General features: G+C 39.8%; 1 protein-coding gene across 7 annotated transcripts in view; it reads right to left on the bottom strand.

Annotated features, from left to right (window-relative positions):
• Nucleotides 1-20,446, bottom strand: part of dagla (diacylglycerol lipase, alpha) — a 319,027-nt gene that overhangs the window by 183,355 nt on the left and 115,226 nt on the right. The window contains exon 1 of one of the 7 annotated variants that reach the window (XM_048545922.2): nt 3,283-3,340. The exons of the other annotated variants lie outside the window; for them this stretch is intronic. The gene's annotated coding sequence lies outside the window, so the exon portion shown is untranslated. Of the gene's footprint in view, nt 1-3,282; nt 3,341-20,446 lie in introns of those variants that run through there. 7 annotated transcript variants of the gene reach the window in all.

The following is a 20,446-nucleotide window of genomic DNA, read 5'->3' as shown; positions in this document are numbered from 1 at the left end:
ATTTTTCTTTTTTGTTAGAATGTAAGGGTAAGGCTCACCATCCATTATTAACTAAAACAACTAAAGGTTGGTACTAAACTTAAACAAAAATCACGTAGTTGTGCAAAGATAGATAGCAAGTCAGAAGATTAAGTGAAATGTTAGAGCAAAGAATGGCAAAGATCATTAAAGAGAAAAAAAATTTCATTATGAAAGAAAGCTCGGTAAATGTATAAAAACAGATAGTAAGTGTGTACATCAATACATGGAAAAGAAAGTGTTTACAAAGTGAGCATTGGTCCAGGCGAAATTAAGCCTGGGGAATTAATAGTGAAAAATAAAGAGATAGCAGAGAATTCAACGGGCACTGTGCGCTGGTCTTCGCTGCAGAAAACACAAGTAGTATTCCAGAAATAGCGACAAATCAGAAAATTCAAGGAGAGAGGTATTATTATAATTATTATTATCAGACAAGCGCTACTGAGCAAATCATTGTACCTGCAGTCCTGATGGACTTCACCTTGAGATCTGAAAAGAACTGGCTCGTGAAATAGTTCATGCATTGATTTTAATTTTCCAAAATTCCCTAGATTCGGGGAAGGTTCCATGAGAGTGAAGAGTAGCAAAACTGTGTGGGGGACAGAAAACAGAAAATGACTGGCCAATTAGCTTAACGTCTGTTTGAAGGAAAATGTTAAAAGCTGTCAAAAATGGTACAAAAGGGCACTTCAAAAACAAAATCAAGGTAAACTGGGCACAGACAGTCAACATGGCTTTGCAAAAGGGCAATCAAGTTTAATTAATGCATTGGAGTTCTTAGAAGAAGTAGCATATGCTGTGGATAAAGGCTAACAGGCACTGTACTTTGAATTTCCAGAAGGCATTTGGTAAGTTGCTATATCTTTAATAACACATAAAAAGTTAATGTGGAAAATAAAAGCTCACAGTGTAGTGAGTAGTCTTTTGTCACGGATAAAAATTTGGCTTATTAACAAAATCAAAAAGTGGGCGTAAATGGGTAATTTTCTGGTTGGCAAAACATAACAAATGATATGTCACAGGGATCTGTCTCAGACCTCAACTTTTTACAATTTACATAAATGGCCTGACGAAGGGACTGAAGTGTAGTTGCTACAAACACAGGTATGAAAGTAAATTGGGAAGAGCATGTAAGGCAGGTACAAAACAGGTAGGTAGGTGAAGGGCAGAGATCTGAAAAAGGGAATGCAATATGGGAAAATATGGAATTGCCCACTGTGACATGAAGAAGTCTACTGTCTAAATGGTGAAAAATTGCAGAACTGAGATTCAGAGGTAGCTGGGTATCCTAGTGTATGAATATCAAAAGTTTAGTATGTAGGTACAGCAAAATAAGTAGGAAAGCTGATAGTATGTTGTCATGTATTGCAGGGTGAATCAAATACAACAATAGGGAGGTTACGCTTCATTTATACAGTGACCACATCTGGACTACTGCATACATTGTTGACCTCCTTACTTCAGGAAAGACGTAAATGCATTTGAAACAGCTCTGAAAAGGTTCACTAGGCTAATACCTGGAATGGGGGATTGTCTTATGATAAGAGATAGGGCATGCTAAGTTTGCATCCATCAGCATTTACAAGAATAAGAAGTGACATGTGTGAAACATACAGGATCCTGAGGGGTCCTGACAGGATGGGTGTGCATAGGATAACTCCTCTTGTGGGAGCATCCAGAACTGTTGTCACAATTTTAAAATAAGGACCACTCATTTAAGATAGAGGTGAGAGATTTCTTTCCGCCCTCAAAGGGGGAAGTATGTTTGGAATCCTCCTCTTCAAAGCATCTTGGAAGCATAGACCTTTAATATTTTTTAAGCCAGAGGTAGGTAGATTCTTGATTTTAAAAAAGGGATGAAGGATTATCAGGATTAAACTAGGTAATGGAGTATTCACAATGATTTTACTTAATGGCAGCGCAGATTTGATGGTCAAGTGGTCTAGTCCTGCTCCGAGTTTTAATGTTCTATATTATCATTTGCAATGAAGGCCTCATACAGCTCATATCTAGAGTAAGGGAAATTCTCAAGGATGATCCTACCACTATGCAGGATGTGGGACCTAAAAAGTAACTCTAACTTGGAGTCAGCCAAACCTAAAGAATTTTGAAGTAATGTGCAAGCGAAACTAGCGTGATGTGAGAAAAGACTTTCTCACAGCATAAATACTCCGTACAGAATGCACTGTTTGGAAATGCATTGCAAACAAGTTCAATTGAGGCATTCAAGAGAGCACTGGAGGACTATTTGGACAGAAATTGTGGACAGGGATATGAAGAAAAGGCAGGGCATGGGCACAAGGTAATAGAATCAGAGCAAACATGATGGGCTGAATAGCCTCCTCCTATGCCATAACAATTCTGTGATTCCATTCACTGCCGAGTCGATCACTGCACAATTCAGCAATACCCAGTGAGAAGCTTAGAGGCTGAATGGCAACAGAACACCCAAGAAGGGGAAACCAGAGACAAATGCCAAAAACAACAGAATCTAATCAAAATGGAAATACTGGCAAAAACCAGCAAACAGCTGCTGGTTCAACATAAAGCACGTAGGCTTCAAGATGAAAATATACAGCATAGCACAAACCTCATAAAAGACACCATATTTTCCAGCAAAAATACACTTAGAATTAAATCTGAAAGTTACAAATTCTGATGGAGAAAATTATGATGTCATATACATGACCAGAAACAAAGACAGATGAAAGGTCAACTAGAATCAATAATTCCTGGAGTTTCTCTCCACAGATACTCTGTAATCTGCTGAGATTTTTCAGGTTTTTTTTTAAATTTCAGAGTTTGAGCATTCACATTGTCTTGTCTTTGTACTGAGGAAAACCAGGAGCAGCACAACCTGTTTGGTAATGTGGGTGTTATCATAAAAGGTGATCTAGTGGATTTGCCTAAACCTTTTCTAAATTTAAAGGCAGAATCAATCATATTCTTATCTGAATTGAGGTAATCTGACACTGCCAGGAAGAATGCAGTATCGGTATAATTTCAGCAGAAATCTATTGTCTGTCATTGTGAACGTAACAAAATAATTCTTGCCAGTGCAAAACTTACAAGATAACACACTCAGGATACTAGATCCTCTCTTGCTAACCTACAGGAGTACTTGCCAAGATGCACTGTCGTAACTATATCCTCAAATTTGTGAGTCAAGTGTAAAAGACATAACATTGTAACTGCTACATTGATGGTATAGACAAGGAAACAGCTAAAAACAATAAAAAACACAACCACTGGACCATTTCTTACCATTTGACCGCTCTGAGGATACATCGAACAGCATTATTACTGCTTTTCTATCAGGCAAGACCTCACAAGTAATATTCTATCCTGTCTTCCAATTCCATTTTCAAGGAGAGCTCGAGCACAGAAAAATCCCTGCCTTGTTAATTAACCCAGACTATTCACAATCTTTAAACTATTAGATAATATAAATAAACAACAAAAAAAAATCAGACCTCATGACATAAACGCCTGTGGTAACATCTAACATCAGCAGCAGTCAGCTTTGATTGATTTGATGAGAACTGAAGTATTATCTCCGACAGCAAGGAATGCTGTCTACAAACAGCATTTCCAAGTCTGCCCATGTTATTACCCTTTGCCGAGCACTGATTCTGGCTAACTCCGTGAATCTTTTACGTACACTTAAAGAAGCATTGTTACCATGGCAACGCACATCATAAAATGTTTTACCATGCTTGTTTATAGAATGATGTAACAAGGTCACGGACTACACAATGCCAGCATGTCAGCAAAAGCATCTGGTGCTATAAATTTATCATAATGCAAAAAAGCAAATTAAAACATGAAAAAATTCACTAATGCACTCATATTCAAGCAACTGTAGAATCTACTGAGATATCAGCCATGTAGTGTTAACTCATTCACATCTGCAGGTGATCTTTTAAACGGGCTGTTACATGATATAAAATTCCCAGAATGTACCCAGTGACACACTGCTACCTTTTCCCAAGTGAAATTTTGAGCTGGATGAATGGTTGGGGATGTTCATGCTGTAGAAGAGAACACTATTTGAAAGAAGCTGTGGCTCATCAACACTTGCAGATTATTTTTTGGACAGTTTACAAGAACAAATCCAATCAGAAAATTGGCCATGACTGTATCTGTGATTTTCTTTTGTAAAACTACCAAGCCAGGACACTACAGGGTAAGATTATCAGTTAGATCCACAAACTGAAATTTGTGCGTCAGACTTAATTAGGCCCTCTCCCTTAATTTTTGTGTTTGCAAGAAAAATTAAATGCATGACAGGGAAAGGGATGCTGGTGAAACATAGTAACAGGAGCTGGCCATTCACTCTCGAGCCTATTTTTACATTCCATTAGATCAATACCAATTTGTATCTGAACTTCATCAATCTACCTCAGTGTGTAACACTTAACACCCTGACCAGCAAAAGAGCCTATCAATCTCAGTTTTGTATTTTTCAACAGATACACATACAACAATATGAATTAGGAGGGGTAGGACACTCAACTCCCAAGTCTGTTCCGCCATTCACTAAGCTGATGGCTGATTTGACTGATTCACATTCCTGCCTATCCTTGATAACCTTTCAGTCCTTATTAAGAATCCATTAACCTCTGCCTTTAAAATATTCAAGGACTCTGCCACCTTTTAGGGGAGTATGCTCCGAAGGTGAACACACTCAGGATAAGAAAAATTTCTCGTCATCTCTGCCTTAAATGGGTGAGCCCTTATCTTTAGTTCTAGATTCTCCCACAAGATTAAACATCCTTTCCACATCGACCATGTTAAGGCCCCTTAGGATCTTATATGCTTCTTTCAAGTCATCTCTTATTCTTCTAAACTACAGCAAGCCTAACCTTTATGTTGAGTTTCCCTTCTAAACTCCACTAACCCACCACGTAATCTCCAATCCTCAAAAATGACAGTCGACTTCCTCACCTTGACAGTGATCCCTGATAAATATCTTGACTTTCAGAGCATAGACTAACCATGGCACACATGCTTGTCCACTTGGAACAACAGCCTCAACTAATGATGGACCACAGCACTAACTGATCTCTCTGCAGCTCCCTTACCAACTTACGACTAACACCCAGGCTTATTTGGGCAAGACCTCCTGGATTAACTGTAGTTCACTCCCCAGATGTAATAAGATAAATCCTGCGACCCTGAATACCCCAAGTAATGGACTGACCATGTCTAAGCCCTGGACTCAGATCCAACTATGTCCTTGACTGAATGTGGCAGCATGTCCTTGACTGACAATATGCCCCCGAACTGGAATAAGAACTGCTCCCCTTAAACTTTCAAACATGGCCACTGGTCGAAGCATATATGGTCAATGTGACAAATGATGCAGATCAATGCTGTCGTCCAACATGTCCATTCCCATAATTGTTAATTACAGGCTTAGCATTATGTCTGCACCAAAAGGCAAGGCAAGTCAAGACAGGAATAGACAGTCATTAAGTTGTGAATCCAGCAATGTGCAAGAAGACATCCAAGTAGGTACAAAGCCAGTGAGTGCTAAGAAAACAAGTTGACAGCCCCAAGATGCAGAAAGTTCTGATGATGTAGGTGCACCTCTGTGCATGCAAAATGACCTGGCAGCAGCTTTGCAATGTCAATTGGTGAGCTCCAAAATGCAGGAGTGAAGTACTAAGCTGTATTATAATTAGTCCAAGATAATGAGTGCCATAATGATATGGTGTTTCACCTGCCTGGACAGAGAGTACAGGCAGTATCTGCCCGTGGAATGTAGCGGAGATGTTGGTGAATGTTGGCCAAGGTACTTGCCTGAAGATGAAGTTGGCAAGCTGCGGCCATCAGGCAGACACTCAGATTTCAAAATCAGGAATCGATACCATCTAGTATCTCTCCACCACTGAGGGTAAAAAAAACAGCCTACATATGAATAATACAAAATTAAAGAATAACGCAATAATGACATGTACAAATGAAGCCCTCACCGCTTACTAATGAGATTCTCAGCTATTAAAACTTTAAATAGAAAATCTAATTTCAAGAATCACATTTTTGCATTCTCACCATATTCCCAACTATCTTGCCATTATCCTTGTCATTTTCGAATGTTCGATCTGAAAATTCTAATAGCTTTAAATGTGTTGTCATTTGTCAGGGAGAGGTTGTAAACATACTAACTGCTGGCTCTTGTGAAACAGAAAGAGAAGGCAAAGAGAGAGCAGGTACAGAGTGTGGCAGAAATACTAATATTTCACAATTTAAAGTGAAACTTAAGTTTGAAAATAAATGTAATAATTAACTTCTTTTACTAATTATTTTATTGAGAGTTTGGAAAATGCAACTGAATCCTTGGTATACAGGTTCCCTGCTGTAGTCATGTGATCCCATCTCTGCTACGAGTGTCTTTGTGTGCAGTCAGTGTTAGTCATTAAACATATAACACTTGAAACATGGTATCAGAGTGCTAAAACAGGATGTGGAATATGGGGTGAGGGGAGCCAGGGGGATTTTCAGGACTATAAGAAAGTCAGCTAATAAGGCCAGCTGCCTTCAAGTCCAGTCTGAAGAGCTAGAAAAGGAAGTAATCAAGAAAGTGACAATTTCTTCAACCAGCAGCATAGTAGCAATCAGACAAGCCTCAGAAAACTGAGACTGTGCATAGATCTGAAAGATCCAAATAAAGCTTTGAAGAGATTTCACTACCATATACAAATTAATAAAGAGATTTTGCTAAACCTTGCTGTGATAAAGGCAAAATACAGTCGTGAAGTAGCCTCAAAGAGCAGGCCAGTTCCTGTCAAGTGAAAGTCAACTAAATCAGCATTTTTCTAGCAACAATTTAGATGCCATACAGGTTACATATGTTATTTAGTGTGTCCAGTGCTCCATAAGAGTATCAACATAGACAGCAGAAAAAATTCAGTGACCTTCCTGGAGTAAGATGCCTGAAGTCAAGTGTATTGATCATGAAACAGGGCTTCAACCAAAAGCCTGACAAGATGAAAGGTGCAACAGAGATGCAGAAACCAACAAATCTGAAAGTAACGCAATGATTTGTTAGATTCATGAACTATTTATCAAGGTTCCTGGCTGATTTGTCATCAAAATGTGAACTTGCACACAAGGTCAAGACAAAGGACACCTTGCAGTTTGATGCCAATGAGGTTAAGAGTTGGAGCAACCTTATGCGATCCTTATAGAACGAGTGCTTAGCTATTTGTTCTACTTGAGAGCATTTTAATCATCCCCTGTTTGGAGGAAACAGAGTGATCAGTACTTTGAACACAAGCTACTTCAAAGGCATCGCCCTCAAATTTTTACTATCTGCTCATAAGTGCTGCAAAAAAAGTTTCTGTTTGCAGAGAAATTGTTTATATCTGACATACAAGGGAGAGAAATAGATGCACACTGTTACCATCCAGTCATCAGCTGCACACCCATGAAGAAAATAAAGGATGCAAATACAAAGTGGGAACTCTTCCCGATTTAATGGGAGTCAACAGCTTGGGCTGCTCTCAAAGTCAGCAACACAGCAGAAACACCGAATCTGAAAGAAAAGTGTCTTGCACAAAACAAGCATCAAAATGCACCTCGTCAAGTGATTCAGAAAGATGTGATGTAAGAATAGCCTGAAAGGTTCAAGAACACACCTGTAGACCAGAGAGTGTGCGTGTGTGTATTGAGCATACAGCAGTGAAATGATAGCCAGTATCAGCAGTTTGTATAAAGAAAGCAGAGCCAAGGTCTCTAATGAGATAAGAAAAGAAATGAAGTGCAACAATGCAAACCATCAAGGAATTCAGTCTAGTCTGAAGAAGGCACAAGAAAGTGCCTCAGAGATAGTAAAAAAACTGCCAATGCTGAAGTCTGAGATAACACAGTGTGGAGCTGGAAGAACGCAGCAGGCCAGGCAGTATCAGAGGAGCAGGAAAGTTGACGTTTCAGGTGGGGGACCCTTCTTCAGGCCCTCTGATACTGCTTGGCCTGCTGTGTTTCTCCAGTTCCACACTAGAAAGCGTCTGCTGGTCAAACACAAGCTGTGAAATTACAGACCACATCGGCCAGTGATGAGTAGGATTGAAATGAGCACCCAGAGGAAAGCCATGCAGACACGGGAAGAACGTGCAAACTCCACACAGACAGTCGCCCGAGAGTGGAATCAAACCCGGGTCCCTGATGCCGTGAGACAGCAGTGTTAACCACTGAGCCACTGTGCTGCCCCCCAGGTGTTTTTTTTTCTGAAGATTGTGAAACTTTTGAAATTACTGCCTCAGAAGGTGGTGAAGTTGAGGTAAATGAATATTTTTAATGCAGAGGTTGACAGACAGATTCTTAGGTTCTTGTCAAGCAAGCGGGTCAAAGATGATTGAGGGATAGATTGGAACGGACGGATATGCTTGAAGAGCCAAATGGCATGCATCTACTCAGTGTCGATGATGTATTTGTTTCTTTACTGGTCCTGTTATTGCTCTCTTTTGCCTTTTGCCCCTTTTGTTCCAGCCTCGTCACCCGTCACCCACTCTGAAATGTTAACCATGTCTCTCCCCACAGGTGCTACCAGAAGTAAGAAATTCCAGTGGTTTCTGTTTTTATTAATAGACAGTAAGTGTTGGCATCGTTGGAAGGTTCATGTGCAAGAATTTCCAGTTTTTAAATTCTTTCCTCTTGGATACAGTAACTTCATGTCAAGAGTCAAACTGGCTTTAGACCCATTTTCATACTTTATTCACAATGTATAATCCTTGTGTGAGAGTCTAGACAAGAAGGGATAAGTTACTTCACTGACGACCATCGTGTCTATACCTGCTTATTTTCCACAAGTCAGTAGTTAGGTTATGAACAAGGATATCTGATTGACATATTTCCTCTCCCTGGTTTGAGGTACTGAAGTCATGTCCAGTATGCTAAACATCACTTCCATATACGAAAACAGCCTAGTGTACTGTTTCATATTACATCAGGATGCCGTTATCCACAGGTCATAAAATGTTAAGGAGCTAAGAATATTTATTTTAGTAAAGCTGAAAATGACAGTCTTTTTACAACAAAAAAATTTGCGTATCATTGCTATAATCCATAAAATTTTTTAAGTTTAATACATTGTAAAATAGTCCACATCTGCTTCACTACAATTCTTCCTCAATGACAGTTTATAATTTCTCTAAATGTTTCAGTGCTCAGAAGAGAGTACCAGGAAGTTGAATCTTTCATTTGACCTCTAAGCATGCTCCAACTTCCTAGAATATCTGTTAGACCTCCTCCTCTAGTTTAATAACACAGGTTAAGTTGATGCATTATTTAAAATAAAAGAGAGCCCAATTTCTGCAAAAGCATTTACCTGAAAAAAAGCTTTTGTTCATCGCAAAAAGAGAAAGCTCACTTAGTAATCCTACATTAACTATTAGCAACAAAGATAAACTGAAGCAAGTACATTCATGAGATAAACTCAAACATATCTCAATAAAGAAGGGCAAGGTATCTCAGAAGTTTGAACACCACGTGAACTTTTGTTTTGAAATGTTTTGTGTTGCTGCAAGGCAGTGACAACCAAAGCGGTGTCCACCATTCACAAAACACTGTTAACAAGCCAAAAAGGCATTCTGCTTATAACACAAATAGCCACGTGATATACCAATTTCAATGCTCCTGAAGTGCCACATATAGAACATACATAGAACATTACAGCACAGTACAGGCCCTTCGGCCCTCGATGTTGTGCCGACCTGTTATACCAATCTCAAGCCCATCTAACCTACACTATTCCATGTACGTCCATATGCTTGTCCAATGACGACGTAAACGTACTTAAAGTTGGCAAATCTACTACCGTTGCAGGCAAAGCGTTCCATTCCCTGACTACTCTGAGTAAAGAAACTGCCTCTGACATCTGTCCTATATCTTTCACCCCTCAATTTAAAGCTATGCCCCCTCGTGCTCGCCGTCACCATCCTAGGAAAAAGGCTCTCCCTATCCACCCTATCTAACCCTCTGATTATTTTATATGTCTCAATTAAGGCATCTCTCAACCTTCTTCTCTCTAACGAAAACAGCCTCAAGTCCCTCAGCCTTTCCTCGTAAGACCTTCCCTCCAGACCAGGCAACATCCTAGTAAATCTCCTCTGCACCCTTTCCAAAGCTTCCACATCCTTCTTATAATGTGGTGACCAGAACTGTATACAATACTCCAAGTGCGGCAGCACCAGAGTTTTGTACAGCTGCAACATAACCTCTTGGTTCCGGAACTCAATCTCTCTATTAATAAAAGCTAAAACACTGTATGCCTTTTAGATTAGACTAGATTAGACTCCCTACAGTGTGGAAACAGGCCCTTCGGCCCAACAAGTCCACACCGCCCCTTGAAGCATCCCACCCAGGGCCATCCAACCCATAGCCTACACATCCCTGAACACTACGGGCAATTTAGCATGGCCGATCCACTTAGCCTGCACATCTTTGGACTGAGAGAGGAAACCGGAGCACCCGGAGGAAACCCACAGAGACACAGGCAGAATGTGCAAACTCCACACAGACAGTCGTCCGAGGCTGGAATCGAACCTGGGTCCCTGGTGCTGTGAGGCTGCAGTGCTAACCAAACAATGTATGTAGGCCATACGTCCCAAAGACCGACAGATCACGTCAACAGCATATCCTTTTGACTGTTTACAATATGCATGCCGTATTCATGTTGTTTTTCTTTACTTTGCTATTTTTTGCTAAAATATTTTTCTTCAGAACAAATGAACACAATTTCAGGAAAATAGTCCAAAAATTATAACCCTAAAACAACAGAAGGGAAGTTCTACCTCAGTCATTTTTAATGAATAGAAAGCCAAAAATAGTTTCTTTCTATGCTTTCTACTTTCAGTCATGTTCACCTCAGTTATTGGCTCCCTCATTCCATCCCAGCCCCTACTGTTGATTTTAAATTTCATCGCACTGTATCTGCCCTACTAGGTTGTATTTGTTTTTTGATCAATGACAGAGGCCAAGATGAAAGTTGTTTGGATAAGCTTGGAGAAATATAGCAGAACTGCTGGGTCAATCGTTTTTAGAGTTAATTCTTCACTAGAATTACAGCAGCTCGGAGCAAATCTGAGTCTGGGTGTAACCCATATATAACACAATTTCCACGTACTTGCAACTCAAAAAGAGACACAAATTCTGAAACAACAAAGAGGGAATGCAGGACGCACTTTGTATATCAAGCATTAGTGTGCAGCACAGCCAAACTAATATTTTAAGTTTGAGCCTGCTGAGGGCACAAAGGGTCCAAACCAAAAACACTAACTTTTCGATTCTCTATACCTGATCTGCTGGGGCTTCCAGTGTCTGCAGTGTTCCATTTTTGCTGATATAAATTTATGGTCCCAGAAATAGATGCATAAATGCTGAAAATCTAATATTATCCAGATCAGTGAACTATTAAAGCAAAAGTTGACTTCCAAACTAAATATTAAACTTTCCAGAATGCTGCTCATTTCCATTTTTTAGCTCGTTCTTCTTACTTTCATATATTATATTTCAGTCATCTGATAGTAGCTTGTAACTGATGTCCATTTCAAGCCCACCGACTCCCACAGCTACCTAGAATACACCTCCTCCCACCCACCCTCCTGCAAAAATTCCATCCCCTATTCCCAATTCCTCCACCTCTGCCGCATCTGCTCCCACGATAAGACATTCCACTCCCGCACATCCCAGATGTCCAAGTTCTTCCAGGACCGCAACTTTCCCCCCACAGTGATCGAGAACGCCCTTGACCGCGTCTCCCGTATTTCCCGCAACACATCCCTCACACCCCGCCCGCGCCACAACCGCCCTAAGAGGATCCCCCTCATTCTCACACACCACCCTACCAACCTCCGGATACAACGCATCATCCTCCGACACTTCCGCCATTTACAATCCGACCCCACCACCCAAGACATTTTTCCATCCCCACCCCTGTCTGCTTTCCGGAGAGACCACTCTCTCCGTGACTCCCTTGTTCGCTCCACACTGCCCTCCAACCCCACCACACCCGGCACCTTCCCCTGCAACCGCAGGAAATGCTACACTTGCCCCCGCACCTCCTCCCTCACCCCCATCCCAGGCCCCAAGATGACATTCCACATCAAGCAGAGGTTCACCTGCACATCTGCCAATGTGGTATACTGCATCCACTGTACCTGGTGCGGCTTCCTCTACATTGGGGAAACCAAGCGGAGGCTTGGGGACAGCTTTGCAGAACACCTCCGCTCAGTTCGCAACAAACAACTGCACCTCCCAGTCGCTAACCATTTCCACTCCCCCTCCCATTCTCTAGATGACATGTCCATCATGGGCCTCCTGCACTGCCACAATGATGCCACCCGAAGGTTGCAGGAACAGCAACTCATATTCCGCCTGGGAACCCTGCAGCCATATGGTATCAATGTGGACTTCACCAGTTTCAAAATCTACCCTTCCCCTACTGCATCCCTCAACCAGCCCAGTTCGTCCCCTCCCCCTACTGCACCACACAACCAGCCCAGCTCTTCCCCCCCACCCACTGCATCCCAAAACCAGTCCAACCTGTCTCTGCCTCCCTAACCGGTTCTTCCTCTCACCTATCCCTTCCTCCCACCCCAAGCCGCACCCCCATCTACCTACTAACCTCATTCCACCTCCTCGACCTGTCCGTCTTCCCTGGACTGACCTATCTCCTCCCTACCTCCCCACCTATACTCTCTCCACCTATCTTCTTTACTCTCCATCTTCGGTCCGCCTCCCCCTCTCTCCCTATTTATTCCAGTTCCCTCTCCCCATCCCCCTCTCTGATGAAGGGTCTAGGCCCGAAACGTCAGCTTTTGTGCTCCTGAGATGCTGCTTGGCCTGCTGTCTTCATCCAGCCTCACATTTTATTATCTAGGAAAAATGGCAAAATTACCCCAACACATCTCCCCATTCAGAATGCACTGGCCTTTTCAAAGAAGAGGATTTTTCTGATGTTACTGTAAAGGAAAAGGCTATACAGGAAATGAATATCTCAAAATAGGTAAAGAAGGTACTTAAAAGATTAGGAGCACTCAGGGTGGAAAAGTAATCTAACCTGGATAGGAAGTACTCTAGTTTGCAAAGAGAAGTCAGGTTATAATTACAATCATCCTTGGATTTGAGAGTGGTATCAAAGAAGCTGAAGTCTGTAGATGTTACCCCCATTTAAAAAAAAACAGACAGATAAACCTAGCAAACTATTAAACAGGCAATCTCATATGAATGGCAGGGAATTTTTTAACAGACGCTAATCTAGAACAAAATTAAATTCAGGCTAATAAAGCTAAAGTCAGCGTAGATGTGCGAAAGTGATCTCATACTTGAGAAATAGTTCTTTGGTCATGTCTTTAATCAATATTTAAGAAACTTGATTGAATTCTTTGATGAAATATCTCAGGTGACTGATGAGTGATGCAACTGATGGTCAATATAGTATGCTGCCTTTCAAAAAACATCAGATAAAGTGTCTCATGATAAATTCGTTAGCGACATTGCAGCAACTGGAATTAAATAGAAAGTTATTAAGAGAATAAGAAATTGACAAAGGGACAGAAAACAGAATAATGGTGAATAAGTGTTTTTCAAACTGGAGAGAAGTAACTTTTTTTTATATGTATTGAACTGGATATGTTTGTACAGCAGAACATTTTGAAATCGAAGATTATGTGAAATCCAAATACAATAAACATTGAAAATGATAATATCAGATGCCAGGAGAACAAATGGGAAGATGAAAACGTACAGAAGCGATTTACTTTGGTAGCATTAGAAGTAGCAGTATAAACTAAACGAGGCAACTTCCAATTGGGTACATGAACAGAGAGATATCCAGGTATCCATGTACCCAATCCTTTGAAGTGGCAGGATAAGTTATTTAGCTAATGTATAAAGTACAAAAGCAAGTAAGTTATGCAAATACACAGATAGAAAACGTTGAAACATTCACTAGCTCTGGCAGTATCTATGGATAAACAAACAGAAAGAGATAGAGACAAAGATAAAAGTCCTAGAGTATTCTGTTTAACTTCAGACAACATACTTTAGGAAGTATGTCTGATGGCATGCAGAAAATATTTACCGGAATGTACCAGTGATGAAAGTTTTTAGTTAATTGGAGAAACCTTGAAAACCGATTTTGTTATCTGCAGTGCAGAGAAGATGAAGGACAGATTTAAGGAAGATTTTCAAAACCTGAAATGATTGATGGAATAAATAAAGCAAAACCTTTTCCAAGTGGGAGAGAGGTCAGCAACTCAAGGAACTATATTTAAGTTAATTGCCAAAGGATCTAGAAATATGGACAACAAAAACCATGCAATAGGTTTTGACCTTAAGTGTGTTGCCTGCAGATATCGTAAGAGCTTTTAAATCGGAATTTGATAAATACTGAAGCGAAAAATTTTACAGGACCATGCAAAAGATGAGGGTGGAGGAACCAATTGGACAGTTCATTCAAAGAGCTGGCTGAAAGCATGATTGTCAAGACTGTCTTCTTTGCTTTATCATTCTATTATTCAATATATGCAAAGTCAGAGAAACAAGTATTTTCCATTGAAAATCTGCTTCTAAACACATCAATCTCTGAGGGCTTAGTGGTTAGCACTGCTGCCTTACAGCTCCAGGAACGCGGGTTCACTTCTAGCCTCAGAACGCTGTGGGGAGTTTACACATTCTCCCTGTACATGCATGGGTTTCCCCCGGGTGTGCTGATTTCCTCCCACAGTCCAAAGATGTGCGGGTTAGGTGGATTGACCATGCTAAATTGCCCATTCATAGGTTAGGAGGATTACCCATGGGAAACACAAGGATTGGGTAAGGGGTGAATCTGGGTGGGATGTTCTTTGGAGAATCAGTGTGGACTTATTGTGTTGAATAGCCTGTTTCCACACTCTAAGGATTCTATGGCATGTTCAGACCACATTTATATAACCTGTCCTCATTACTTAATCTTTTGAATGGTGCATTCCTCCAAGGTTAAAATATCCTTCTTGAAATGTGATGCTCAAAACCGAAGACAGCGCTAAACAGGTACATGATCAGTGTCTGACCAGGTTCCATGTAACTGAAGGATCGCTCCTTCCTCTTTCTATTCAAGTTGCTTGAGATAAAGGTTAACAATTTAATTTGTCTCTACAATTGCATCTTATACATGTCAACTGGCTTTTTTCATGATTCATACTCTATGGCCACTGACTGTAGCTTATAACCATACCCAAAATACACAGACCTGTTTATCCTGAGCCCAAAATGGATAATTTTATACTTTCTGCCTTTGACTTCCAACTAACATCCAAAGAAACTAACACTTGCATTCTAAGACATTTCACAATCTTGATGCCACAAAAAGTGTTTAGCTGTTTATGCAGTACATTTTGAAGCGCAATCACTGCTATATCGTAGTTAACCCTTTATGAGTTTTCACTAAGAGCAATGAGACCATGACCTGAAAATGTTGATCTGATATTAAATATTAACCAGGGCTCCAGGGATAAATCCTCTTCTCTTAAGAATAGTGCAACAAAACTATCATCCCTCCATGCTAGATTGAAGAATCAGATTTGGTTTTTATGCTCAGGTTTGATCTGTAAGACTTGAATCCACAAGGCACTGGCAAGAGTACTACCTACTGAACAATGAATGATGCAAGTTTGATGGACTGTTTGATTGTTTTAATGCACTTGATCGGTTTTCTGTATACAACAGGCAGATGTTTTCTTACCCTCAAAGTGACTGCCCACTTTCTTGAAACAACGGTTATTTATTCTCGCCCACTTAACCCGCAAATAAAGCAATGTTTCACTCACTTCTCCAACAAATATTCTCTCACACAAAGCTTATATGCAGAAAACGTAAAATACCTGACAATTGTCTCAGCTTCCTTCGTGGCAGGCCTTTAGTTTTGGAGGTGAACTTAATACTTTAATTGAAGTGTAGATCCTGTAAAGCAAAGGGCTCTCAATAACTAGCACAATTTCTGATAGTCAAATTTCTCAAAGTTGAAACCAGTTGAAGGGAGTCCTTCTATCTTTCAGGATCTCCCATTTTCAAGGTATTATTGTTAACTAGCACGGCTGTTAAGATGACTTGCAGCTAGTGGTTTCCAAGAAATTCTCTCTGCAGGCAGAATAGCTACTAGCTAATTGAAAAGCAGACAATAAAATGGCCTCCTCATCGTGTTACCTTCATGAGTGCACTTTTCCAAAAGTGGCATGTATATTGTTTAAAATCAACCTATATTATTGTTTAACACCTTGAGAACTGGAGATTGCCATTCTAGTTTGAATAAAGGACTATTATAGTACAAAAGACGGTGAGGGTGTTCCGGTGGTGCAGTGGCAGTGATTCAGATGGCGTTGGTTCAAGTCCCACCTCCTTATAATACATCTGAACAGGTTGATCAGAAAGTATCTACAGTTCCACTGAGCCCTATCAGAACATTTGATATTGAGCCCTTGCATGCCCACGTGATGTGAGATTACTTAATCATTAAAATAAAACCTTACACAGCTGATTATAAATTATCAGGAACAAGAATCCTCACACATTTTCTTTCTGTTAACCCTACTGAGATCTCGTATCATCTGGATAGTCTGGCAGGAACTACATAAAAAAATGGAAGTTGTAATTTTCTAGGTTACAAACATGAAATCTGGAATAAAAAGTGAAAATATTGGAAAAACTTCAGTCTTCTATATTAGTGCGATTTCGTGCTATGTCCCAATGGCACAATTATTAATCAAGCTTTTAAATTAAATATTCACAGTTGTGAACGTCTACAACACAGAAAAAGCCCTTCCTGCAAAGGTCAAAAACAAGCAATCAATTGATCTATTTCCAGGCTTTACTTTTACAACCTTACAACTTTTTTTCATACAAGTTTTGGCTTCTAGGTATGGTCAATAAGTAAGTCACAGATGAAAGCCTCTCTCACAGCCTGAACTAGTAGCTGTGGAAAAGATCATAAATTATGAAAAAATATAAATAAATTGAGGAAGCAATAATTCTTTTAAAAACATAACTTTAATCCATTCAAAATATGAGAGACAAGGTCCAAGGTTATATTACACTCTTGAAATCAACTAAGAAACTATGATTGTCCTAATTTTTTTTGTCATTCAAATTTTATGTAGGCACAGTATTTTAACATGCTCGCATTTATTTTTATTCCATGCAGAAATTTAAGTCACCTTGTTAATTGACTTGCTATTCAATCAACTAGCTAGGTCACACTCCAGAATCATACTCATATGTAAGGCTGTTAAAATAGAATAATAAAATCATAGGAAGATATGTGCATAGTAATTTATCTGTTGAGCAAAGCACAGGTCAAGCATTTCTTCAATGAAAAAATGGCTGGAACAAGCGCTTTCATTTGCATTAATTTATTACTCTGAATACTTATTGAAAGGCTTTGCTAAAAATACACACAAATTAAAACTGCATGAGATTCCCATCTTAATAGGGTTCATGAGAAATCCTAAACAAAGACCTGCATTTACTTTATGAAATAAACAAAATATTTACAACACATTATCTACAGTGCCTCTTATGTTAAGCACTTTTGCCCCATTTCAGAGATGAGCTAACTTTCCTTTTCCATTTTGCTGAATTCCTTTATTTATTTAATTCTCTTAAAATAGATTGTAGTGCATCTTTCACCAGTAACACTTTTTATCCAATGAGTTTGTCTTCCTCATCCTCTTAAACAAAATTGCACTGTTCCAAAAAATTCATGGAAATGCATGATGCTGTTTTGTTGCAGAATTCACCACTCTGTTACACGTATGGTACGATCGCATATTCAACTACAGCAATCTTGAACTTCAAATTAAATACTACAGTAATACTTCAAAAATAAAAATAGAAGCAATGGAAATATACATTTTGGTTTCCTATTTCCAGAATTTTCTATTCAACATAGATAAATGTAGGCATATTCCAAAAAGAAGGAACCAAAGTGAGGACAGTGGATAACAATGGGATTGAGGGGAGATGATGAGCTAATGATATTACTGTTGGGCTGTTAATACCAAGATCCAGGTAATGTTCCAGGGACATCAGATCAAACCCTACCATGGCTTGTGGTGGAAACTGAATTCGATAAAAATCTGCAATTAAGAGTTCAATGATGACCATGAAACTATTGTCAATTGTCAGAAAAACCCATCTGGTTCACTAACGTCCTTTATGGAGGGAAACTGTCATCCTTACCTGGTCTAGCCTGCGTGTGACTCTACACCCAGGGCAATGCAGTTAACTCTTAACTACCCGCTGGGCAATTAGGGGTGGGCAATAAATACTGGCCCACATACCATGATTTTTTTTTAAGAAGTACAGCCTATGATGGAACAAAGCGTATAATACATGTCACTTCAATACTTCAAACTAGAACCAGGTCAAATTCAATCAGTTGAGGGGGGATGCAAAAAGAAAAATTAGTTTAACAAACAGGGATTCTGAAAAGCAAATTGCAGTAAATATCAAAAAATCTTCAACTAGCATGTAAATAGTAAGCAGTTAGTAAGAGGTGAAGTGCAGCATTTTAGTGATCAAAGAGTGTGACATTTGTTTAGAGGTGCAAGGCTTGGCTATAATACTTAGACAGTATGTCTGTTTACAAATTTGTTGAAGAGGGCAAGTTGAAGTAAAGGAGAAGTGAAAATGGTGAATCAAGCTGCAAAGGTAGCCATACTTAAAGTCAGGGTGTCATACATAACAGAAACAGACCCTTCAGTCCAACTCAGAAACAAAAACATAAGTTGCTGGAAAAGCTCAGCAGGTCTCGTAGCATCTTTAAAGAAAATATCAGAGTTAACGTTTCAGGTCCAATGACCCTTCTATTTTGAGGAAGGGTTACCGGACCTGAAACGTTAACTCTGATATTTTCTTCACAGGTGCTGCCAGAACTGCTGAGCTTTTCCAGCAACTTGTTTTTGTTCCTGATTTACAACATCCACGGTTCTTTCAAGTTTCTTCAGTCCAACTCGTCCATGTCAACCAAATTTCCCAAACTAAATTAGTCCCACTTGCCTGCATTTGGCCCATATCCCTCTAAACCTTTCCTATTAATGTACCTATCCAAATAACTTTCAAATGTTGAAGTGCACAAATTATCTGCTCAACACAGCTTGCATCTTGTTTTCTAAAAGAAATAAAAGTGGAGATAGTAAACGCTTTCGACAATCTTTAAGTCTTCTCTAGATATGTGAAGCTGTCAAATGATCGGAGAATGACAAATATGATATCTGTACTCACAAAGGTTGCAAAGACTTTCCTAGCCATATCCGTCAGTTTAACACCACTGCTGGGTAGGGGTTCAGAAACAAAAATTAGGAGAAAAAAACAAAAACTAGACAGACAATTGGAGAGGTTTAAGCTCATTAAAAAAAAATGCCAGGATGGATTTGTGATGCAAATCACACTTATCAATTCACACTGAGCTTGCTTAAGGAAGTAACAGAAGTTTAAAGGAGGGATCAGAGAATGTTGTCTACATGAATTTTAGCAAAGTGTTTTGAAAACTACCACAGAGAAGGCTTAGTCAGCAAAATTAATGTTAATGGAATGAGAAGGTCAGTAGACCCTGTACAACAGGTAGGCTTGCAGACTGAAAATCATGTTAAGTAGTTGTTTACAATTTACATAGATGATTTGGAGTTGGGGATTTAAGTGTGGTGTGTCAAAATTTGCAGATGACACTAAGGTGAGTGGTAGAGCAAAGTGTGCAGAAGACACTGAACGTCTGTAGAGGGATATAGATGAGTGGGCAAAGGTCTGGCAGATGGAGTACAGTGTTGATAAGTGTGAGGTCATCCATTTTGGTAGGAGTAACAGCAAAATGGACTATGTTTTAAATGGTAAAAAAAAATGCAGCACGCTGCTGTGCAGAGGGACTTGGGTGTCCTTGTGCATGAATCACTAAAAGTAGGATTGCAGGTGAAGCAGTTAATTAAAAAGGCAAATGGAATTTTGTCTGCTATTGCTCAAGGGATGGAGTTTAAAAACAGAGAGGCTATGCTGCAGCTATACAGGGTCCTGGTGAGGCCACACCTGAAGTACTGTGTACAGTTTTGGTCTCCTTACTTGAGAAAAGATATACTAGCACTGGAGGGGGTGCAGAGGAGATTTACTCAGTTGATTCCAGAGTTGAGAGGGTCGAATTATGAGGAGAGACTGAGTAGACAGGGATTATACTCATTGGAATTCAGAAGAATGAGGGGAGATCTTATAGAAACATATAAGATTATGAAGGGAATAGATAAGGTGGAGGCAGGGAGGCTGTTTCCACTAGCAGATGAAACTAGGAACAGAGGGCATCGGCTCATAATAAAGGGAAGCAGATGTAGGACTGAGGTCAGAAGGAACTTCTTCACCCCTAAGGGTTGTGAGTCTGTAGAAATCCCTGCCCAGTGATGCGGTT

This window comes from Stegostoma tigrinum, chromosome 17, assembly GCF_030684315.1.
Source record: "Stegostoma tigrinum isolate sSteTig4 chromosome 17, sSteTig4.hap1, whole genome shotgun sequence".
NCBI lineage: Eukaryota > Metazoa > Chordata > Chondrichthyes > Orectolobiformes > Stegostomatidae > Stegostoma > Stegostoma tigrinum.
The sequence above is the reverse complement of the archived record's forward strand: the minus strand, read 5'-3'. Positions and strand labels throughout refer to the sequence as shown.